The sequence below is a fragment of the Physcomitrium patens genome, chromosome 19 (genome assembly GCF_059467195.1).
Source record: "Physcomitrium patens ecotype Gransden chromosome 19, ASM5946719v1, whole genome shotgun sequence".
Classification (NCBI taxonomy): Eukaryota; Viridiplantae; Streptophyta; class Bryopsida; order Funariales; family Funariaceae; genus Physcomitrium; species Physcomitrium patens.
The window spans coordinates 1,942,025-1,952,237 of NC_143428.1; positions in this window are offsets into that span (position 1 = coordinate 1,942,025).

Consider the following 10,213-nt stretch of genomic DNA (forward strand, 5'->3'; position numbering starts at 1 on the left):
ATCTCGACATATTGGTACTTCCACTGAGAGAGCCTTAAGGCACTAAATTTTTCAACAAGTTGAAATGGAGGATCAAAATCCAAGATTTGGATTATCAGGAAGAGTGGATGCCCATGATTTATTCAGGGCATCTGCTCAATTTATGAAAAAAAGGGAGCAGGTGCATGGAGAGGATAGAAACACTACTAAGGCCTTACAAGTAGTAGTGGACAAACTTAGGAGGTTTGATGGGAGGAATATCACCAAGTTCTTAAGGATTTACACATGTGAAATGGAGGTGCATTAAGTTTCAGAAATGAAGATGATTACCACCTTTGACTTGGCAGTGGTACCAAAAATCAAAGAAAATGTGCAAGAGTTACATACTGAGACTATATCGTGGAAGAAATTTGAAGAACTCTTGAAAGATGAATTTTTTGAAGATTCAAAAAAAATGACAAGATAGATTTTTTTGGAGTGGATTGAGTAAAGGCTAGGGAATCAATTGGCTCCAAATGAATTAATCAAGGAATTTGAGACCAAGTTTAGGCAATTACCATGACAAGAGATGCAACTCTTAGAAACAAGGAAAACTGGATTATTTTTACAAGCAGCTGATGAATATTTGGAAGACAAGCTTTTCTTTTATCTAGCAGATAAGACATTTGAGAGTGGTTTTATAAATAATTGGAAGCTAGTAAAAGAAATTGTGGGACTTTTGGCTAAACAACAAAAAATTAAGACTCATGGTTTAATATCAAGATTGGAACCAGTGCCTACATCTCAGAATCAATGACCACCTCAAAAGATGATCAAGACTATTAATGATGGTATTCTTGAAGAATTGATCAAGGATATACAAGATTTGAAGGTAGAAATGACTGAGTTGAAGAAATCTCAAATAGTAAATTCATCAAAGACAATTGAAGGCTCAAAGAGATTTGTAGAGAGATGTATGTGGTGTGACAATCCAAACCACAAGCATGGTGAATGTAACAGCTACAAAGGTGCAATCAAGGATGGTATTGTATATTTCAAAGAAGGCAGGATAAGACTCATAAGATCAGATGAGCCATTAAAGACAAATTTTGGGAAGGATGGCATGAAAAAATTAGTAGAAGAGTAAATATCAAGAAATAATACCATAGAAGGAGAAAGAGCTGACTCTTACTCTGTTACAATTGAACAAAAAGTACTTAAGGCTATTTTTCTACCAACTACAGAAATCATAATCAGGGGAGCTGAAGCTATCAAAAAAATGACTGGGTGGAATGATCCAGTTGATGCTATTAGTATTAAAGCATATTTATGTAGAAACAAACATGATGATGATTTACACGATGCCATGGTTGAAGAAAAAAGAGATAGAGCTATTCATGAAGAGGATGTTATTGAGCCTGAAAATAAGAAGAGGTCTCCAAGAAACAAAGAAGCTTTTAAGGAGCAAAAATCGGAAAAAATACCTTCTTCTACTCATCCTGGTGGTGCACCATTACCGAAAGAGTGGTGGGAGAAGAGAAAAGAGAAGGAGAAAGATGATGCAAGCAAACCTAAAGGTAAAAATCTTGCTTATAAACTTCAATCTGACATTGAAACATCTAAAGATATGAAGAGTATTTTGGAAGAAAAGATCTTAGATGTAAAAATTGAATTCACTCTAAGAAAGGCTCTTGGTATAGCTAAAAAAGATTTCCATGAGTTGATCATCAATATGATAAAGAAGAAGAGGCAAATGATAGCTGAAGCTATTATGGTAGAGGCATTGGATACTTGAGTAACTATGGATGAAGAAGAAGAGATAGGACAGGTATTTGCACAATTTGTAATATCAGAAGCTGGAATTAAGATTGATATAAAGAATGAGGCTTTAAATAAATATAAAGAAGCTATAGATGAGCATCAAATGAAATATGCATCTACAAAAATTACTGGGATAAAAAAGAATGCACAAGAAGCATGTGTGAATACTTGTTCTAAATGTGATAATGATGGAATGGAAAGTAGTAGCTATTCAGTTTTTTATTGGGCTAGACCTACTACGGAGACATATGTGAAGTTGAAAGACTTTAAAGATCCAATTTTGGCTTTAGTTGATCATGGATCAGAAATCAATATCATATCAAGGCAAATATATGAGAAAAATAAGTGGCCAGTTGATACCAATCATGGTTGGGTAATTAGAGCTGCAAATAACTAAAAAGGTGATTTATACGGAGCCTGCCTAGTTGTAAGGATTAAAATTGGAGATGTGGAAGTGGAAAAAAATTTCTTTGTGCAAAACTCTGCTACATATCCGGTAATACTTGGTCAATCCTATATTACAGCTACTAGAATGGAGACTAGAGTCTTGGATGATAGTTCACATTATGCCAGGATTCATAGTTGAGATGAAAGAAAAGCTGTGCAATTTATTACTATGAAACCTATTCATGACAGGCATAGAGAACAATTAAGAGGGATGCCTTTGGAGCTAGGAATCAACTTTGTGGATTTTTAGAAAGCACCCTTGTAGAATGGGGACATATGGGTACAAATAAGTCATCTGCAAACTCCATTGTAGATAATATGAGTTTTGGATTTGTAAACTTGACTAGTAATGGATTTGTGAATATTTCAAAGATTAAAGATTTAAATTTTGTACATAGAAGAAGGATGAAGAAACAAGAGAAAAACTTAAAAAGAGTGGGTTTAGTTTCAAGTGATGAAGCCATAGTTGGAGTAATAGAAGAAATAGGTTTGGAAGATGATTTGATAAACATTCTCAAGAATTTAGCTATAAGCATAGATGGAAATGCTATAGTAGAAATATATTGAAGAAAGACTTATGAAGAATTAGAAAAGATAGTGGTAATTGGTGGACTTGTTACAAACTATGGATTGAAATATGAAACTAGAGTACAAACTAAATATAAAGTTGTAGCAAGAAAGGTAAAGCCTATGGCTACTCAATTACTAGTTGATACTATGGAACATATCAACCAAGCAATTAAAGAGCCAAGTTTAAGAGAAGGACGTGGAATTTGGCATCAATTTACTCAAGAATCATTAGCTAAATTGAAGATTGGAGGGGTGATTTTTTGACATCAATGAAAAAAATTATATTTCAAGAAATGCTTATTAGGCATGCTAAGGCATTTGCCTCAACTCCTGATGAAATTTGATGTGTGAATCCTAATGTTGTAGTACCTATGGTAATCTTTACCATGCCGCATGTTCCATGGGATTTAAAGCCTATACCTATGCCCATAGCTTTACTTCCAAAGTTGATAGAACTACTAAAAGAGAAGGTGAAGATGGATATTTTAGAACCTTCAATTGCTCCCTATTCTAATAGATGGTTCATAGTACCCAAGAAGTCAAAAGAATTAAGTTTTATTCAAGATATGCAACCTGCAAATAGAGCAACTATTCGGAATATGGGATCACGTCTTATAGTAGATGAAGTGGCTAAACAATTTGCAAGTCATGCCATCTATTCTATTAGAGACTTATATTCTGGATATGACCAATTTCAATTGGCTAAAGAGAGTAGGAACTTAACTACCATTAAGACTCTTTTGGATTTAATGAGGATGTGTACCTTATCTCAAGGTGCAACCAACTCAATAGCTCATATGTAAAATACTATGAACCAAATATTGAAAGAATTTATTCCTAAAAAAACCATATTATTTTTGGATGATATACCTATAAATGGAGATAAAAAAGAAGACAAGGATGAGAATATGGAGGTTGAAGGTTGTAGGAAGTTTGTTAAGAGGCATATTGAAGATGTGGCTTGAATATTGGAGAGATTGGAATCAGTTAATCTCACATAATATTTGGAAAAATCAAGCTTTGGAGTTGATGAGATTCTAGTGGTAGGACACATATATGACAAGTATGGTAGGAAACCAAACCCTGATAAAATTGATGCTATATTTAGAATAAAAGCTTGTAAAAATATTACAGAAGTTAGAAGGTTTTTAGGAGCATGTGTATTCTATCACATTTAAGTGCCTCACTTTGCCCATATCTCAGAGCCGCTATATAAGTTATTAAAAAAGTGTAAGAGATTTGTTTGGAAAGAAGAACAAAAAATAGCTATGGAAAATCTAAAAAAGATGTTGAGTTCACCACATGTGCTCAGACAAGTGGATTATCAATGTGGAAGACCAGTGGTTGTAACAATGGATACAAGCCCTATAACAATTGGATGGGCTATTGGACAAGATGATGTAGAAGAAAAAAGTTTTGTTATAAGGTTTGAAACTAGGATTCTTACAAAGAGGCAAAAGGCTTATCCACAAGTTAAAAGAGAGCTTTGGAGAATACTCACCACTTTAAAGGTTGAGAGAAATTATTTGATTGGAGCAAGTATGGTTTTGGAAACAGACTATTTTCCATTACTTTGAATGATAATTAACTATAATATTCCAAACATTGCCATGTTAAGATGGATAGCCTACATAAGAACATTCAATCCTGTTTTAGTAGTTATTTCTGGCAAAGAAAAATTGATGGCGGATATGTTGTCTAGAGCTAGATATACCTTCGAAGAGGAAATGATGGCACACGAAGGAGGTAAAGATCAAGAAGAGAAGAGTTATGGAAATTCATTTGCTACTGGTGGAATGGATTTTGGTGATAAGATTCAAAAATTCTATAAAGGTTTGTATGAAGGTAGATTAAAGGATATTGGAATTTATTTAAGCATAATAAAAAAACAAGAAGGGTGGATGGATAAAACCTTCAAAGATATTAGACATCAATCCTATGGTTATTTGCTTAGAGATGGATTCCCATGGAAGAGGCCAAAACAAAGTGATAAAATTCCATTGAGGATAGTAGGAGATCTTGAAACTAAGTTTAAAGTTTTAAGAGAATATCATGATACACTTTGGGCAGGGCATAGAGAAGTTTGGGCTACATATACCAAGATCAAGGAAAGGTACTAGTGGAAGGATTTATACAGGGGTATAGAAGAATTTGTGAACTCTTACACAGAGTGTCAACTACAATCTAAATTTAGGTACAGAGATGAATTACATCCTACTTATCTACCTTCAATACATTTTCAATGGGTGATTGATTTGGTAGCTATACCATTAGGACTTTGGGGTATGAAATATTTGATTTTGGCAAGAGAAGAGCTATCAAATTATGTTGAAGGAAGGGCTTTGAGAACCAAGACTACAAAAGTAATATGCAGATTTATATTGGAAGACATCTTTAGTAGATATGGTAGCATTGAGAGGATGAGAGTTGATAAAGAGAATTGGATGTTGTTGAAGCAAGAGAATTTTTCAACAAGTATGGAATTCAATTGAAGTTGACTACTTCTTATAATCCTAAAGCCAATGGACAAAGTAAGAGGGGTCATCCTTCTATCATTTATACATTGGTTAAGGCATGTAGAGGTAAGTCAATTTAATGGCCTAAACTGCTTCCATTTGCTTTATGGGTTGATAGAACTACTCACAGTATTGTCACTGATTATATACCCATGGAGTTAATGTTAGGACAAAAATCTATGATGCCAGCTGAAGAAACCTATCCTACATGGATGTTTTTATCTTGGGAAGATGATATAAATAGAGAAAGATTATTAGAGCTTTGAATCCAATAACTAAGTAGGTTACGTAAAGACCTACAAATTATAGCTGAGAGGTTAAAGAAAGCAAGATTAAAAAATAAAGAAAGATTTGATAAGATTCATAGGTTGAGGCCTACGCCTATAGAGATTGGAGATCGGAGGATGTGCAGGTTTGGAGGGGGTGGATGTCGTATTGTAAATACTTATAGTATGTAAAAATTAGTTAAAATATATTATATGTTAATAAATCTAGATGTGTGTTAGAATAGCTAGTAGATTAAATAAAAAAAGGGTTGGTATAAGAAACTTCACTCTATTTCTTTACTTCTTTTGATTTTGATATTAAATATATATATATATATATATATATATATATATGGGACCTAGATATTTAGTATAAAGCTTAAGAGAAGGTTGGGGACTAAAGAAGAAAATCTTAACTAATAGGAGGCTTATTGGAAGGGATGAAAGGAAGGCATAGTTGGATGAAGGCAAGGAATGCAAAACTTGATTCCTATTGGTCGAAGGCCATGCCGAATGGGCTTCAAGGAGGCTGCTCGAGGCCTTATTAGGGATTAGGATTCTTCTTTCAAAGGCATTTGAAGATTTCAAGCTAGGTTTGTAAAGTTTAGGATTTGGAATACAATTTGTGTGCAAAAATTAGAAGATTTGGAATTAGAATGAAGAAGTTATAGCCGTTTGAAGTTAAGGTATTAATTTAAGATATACTATTACTCTTTTGAGGATACGAGGAGTTTTACAGCAGCTTTTGAAAATTGGAAGGTGCAACTGAAAAGGAAATTTTAAGACCTACATCTTTTATGAAAGAGTTATTACTTTTGGAGTTCATATGAAGGAGTTATAAGGAATTGAAGGCGGCACTTTCAAATCAAAGATAGTAAGTAAGCGGTTTTATTTGTAGTAATGGTTGGAGCCATAACTTGAGTATTCGGTCGAATTTTTAGCTCAAACTTTTTGGAGAATGTAAATTTTTATATTAAGAAGCTATACATATAAATTTCGTGGCATTTGAGCTTATATTTTGTGAGATATGAAGAAAATTGCACGCAAGTATATAAAGACAAGGGTTTGAAGTGACTATTAGGATTTTCAAGATATCTCAAGATCTGCAATGAATTTATAGTTAAAAATTATTGTAGAAGTTAATAAAAATAGAGCAGTACCTCATGTAAAATTTGAGTTCGTTTGGACAGTCGAATTAGGAGATATGAGGTGTTGAAGTTTGGAAAAATCTCCACATAAGAATATACAAGGTTTTAGAAGATTTTATCATATTTTGGGTGTTGTTGGTTACTTGAGGCCGATGTATTTGGTGTAATTGTTCAAAAAAGGAAAATTTATATATAAACTTAGGGCTTCTCTTATTTTCAAGCTTGATTGAATAATTAGTGATAGCCAGAAGCCCAGCATTTTTTTGAGACAAACTCTCTCTACCCCGACAACACAACCATAAAATGAGGAGTACGGCGATCAAAGAAGATAGCATGTCAAAAAACGAATTTTTCTAGTTACAATAGGGACCGTGTGGCTAGAACCTTGTACAACGCTTAGTGAAGGTCCTATCTTCTCCTCAGAATCCTCTCCATATTTTATGATAAATGTTATTCTAAGACCTAATTTCTCAAAGCCTCTGCCTTGCTAAATTCAAGAGCCTCAGCATGTTTCTTAGATGAAAAATTTGCTAAAAGATATAGCATATTTTTAATAAAAAAAACTAAATCTGTTCATATAGAAATCAAAGATGGTCGTCAGTTGTCTTCAAGAGATGTTACTCATGAAACCCTTCCTATAGAAATAACAACTAATGGTCATAGAAGCTTTATAATATTTAATATCATTAGATCTCCTTCTAATCCAGTCATTTTAGATTTATCATGGCTAGCAAAATAAAATCCTAAAATAGATTAGACTTCTCATAGTCTTAACTTTTCTAAAAGTATAACTAAGAGTATAATTAATCAAGTAAGAAGTCATAAGTTTAATATAATAAAACCTATATTTGTAGGTACAAGTACTTTCTTGCATGTTACAAAAGAAAGATCACCATGTCTCATTTATGCTACACCTGTTTCTATTGCTGAAAAGAATTCAAGTGGCATTCTAAGCCAATATCAAGATTTTCAAGATGTATTTGAGAAAAAGAATGCAGATACTCTTCCAGAACATCTTTCCTATGACTGCTCAATTGACCTTCAAGAAGGAGCACAACCGCCATTTAGACCAATCTATAATTTATCTCAAAATGAATTAGCTGAACTCAAGGAGAATATTGAAGAAAATTTGGCCAAGAACTTCATATTTTATGCCATTCCAAATCTCCAACAGGAGCTCCAATTTTATTTGTGAAGAAAAAAGATGGATCATTGCGGATGTGTGTTGATTATCAAGGACTCAACAAAATCACTATCAAAAATAGGTACCCGCTACTTTTGATATCTGGACTTCTTGATCATTTGAATCAAGCTAAGATCTATATAAAAATAGATCTATGGGAAGCATATAATTTGGTACGCATCAAAGAAGGAGATGAATGGAAGACTACGTTTCGAATAAGGTATGGACATTTTGAATACAACGTCATGCCTTTTGGACTTACAAATGCATCAGCAGCATTCCAACATCTAATGAATGATGTCTTTTAGGAGTTTTTAGATGATTTTTTTGTTTGTTACCTAGATGATATCTTAATCTATTCTAAGAATCTAGAAGAACATGAATTTCATGTTTGTTAAGTATTACAAAAACTAAGAGATGTAGGACTCTATGCCAAGATAGAAAAGTATATATTTCACACTACTCAAGTCGACTTCTTACGATACATCATTTCAAATGATGGGCTTATGATGGATCCTAAAAAAGTTCAAACTATTATAGATTGGAAGATCCCAAAAATGGTAAGAGATGTCCAATGTTTTCTGGGATTTTCCAACTACTATCGGATCTTCATCAAAGACTTCTCTCAAGTTGTAGCTCCACTTACATGTTTGACTTGCAAAGACAAACTTCAATGGAATCAAGAAGCAGAAGTAGCATTTGAAGCTTTGAAGACAGCCTTTGTTTCTGCACCAATCTTGTATTGCGTCAATTTTTCTAAGCCATTTTTTATGGAAACAGACACATCAGACTTTGCTTTGGATGCCGTATTATCATAAATGGGAACAGATGATAAACTTCACCCAATAGCTTTTTATTCCAAAAAAATTTCAATAGTCGAGATCAACTATGAGATCCATGACAAAAAACTTCTTGCAATCATGGATTCGTTTCAAGAATGGCACCATTATCTAGAAGGTGCTTCTAGCCCAATCACAGTGTATACGGATCAAAAGAACCTTGAATATTTTATGTGAACACGTGTTTTGAATCGTCGCCAAGCCCGTTGGAGTATGTCTTTGTCAAGATTCAAATTCAAGATTACTTATCAACTAGAAAAACAACAAGGTTTGTCAGATACACTCTCTAGATGATCTTATCTTTTACCAAAGGAAGGAGATACTATTTTTGATCATCAATAAACAATTCTCTTGAAGCTAGAGCATCTTCATCTTTGAGCAATGAAATCAATACTAACTATTGATTCAACTTTCATTAAGCAAGTTCAGTCAAGTATGTCTTTTAATCTTCTTATTCGTGATATTAAGGAAAATCCTTCAAAGTCTCATGATACTTCCAAGTTTGAATTCAAGAAGAATCTACTATATTTTGAGGGACGCCTATATGTTCCAGAAGGTAAAGCTTGATTACGTGTTTTTCAAGCTCGTCATGTCTTTCCAATAGTAGGACATTTTGGATACAATAAAACTTTAGAACTAATATCCAAAGACTTTTGGTGGCCACAAATGTGAAAAGTAGTCAAAGATTTTGTACAATCTTGTGATGTTTGCTCGAGATCAAAAACTCCTCGTTATTAATCTTACGGACTTCTTCAATGATGACCCATTCCAAAACAACCATGGTCTTCTATTTCTATGGATTTCATCACGGATCTTCCAATCTCAGATTCTTATGACTCTATATTCGTGATAGTAGATCGTTTTACCAAGATGGCATATTTTGTACCATGTACAAAATCTATCACAAGTGAAGAAATAGCCAAGCTCTTTCTTGACAATATCTATCGCTATCATGGATTATCCAAGGATATTATATCAAATAGAAGAACTCAATTCGTATCAAGATTTTGGTGGACTCTTTTCAAGATTATAAAAGTAGATATAAAACTATCTTTAGTATTCCATCCTCAAATTGATGGACAAACGGAGCATGTTAATCAAGTTTTGGAGTAATATTTAAGATGTACTATTAACTACCAACAAGATGATTGGACAACTCTTTTGTCATTGAGAGAGTTTGCTTACAATAACACGGTACAATCTTCTACAAAACAAACACCTTTCTTTGCTAATTATGGTTATCATCTATGACTTAATACTTTTGACTTTTCAAAAGTTGATAATCCTGTTGCAAAAGATTTGGCAATTCATTTGTCAAATCTACATGCAATGATGAAGGCGCAATTAAAAGAAACTCAAGAACAACAAAAGGTCAATACGGATGTCTATCGAAATGATAAGGTATGATTACTTCATCACAATATGAAGACCACTCGTCCTTGTAACAAGTTGGACTATCGAAGGC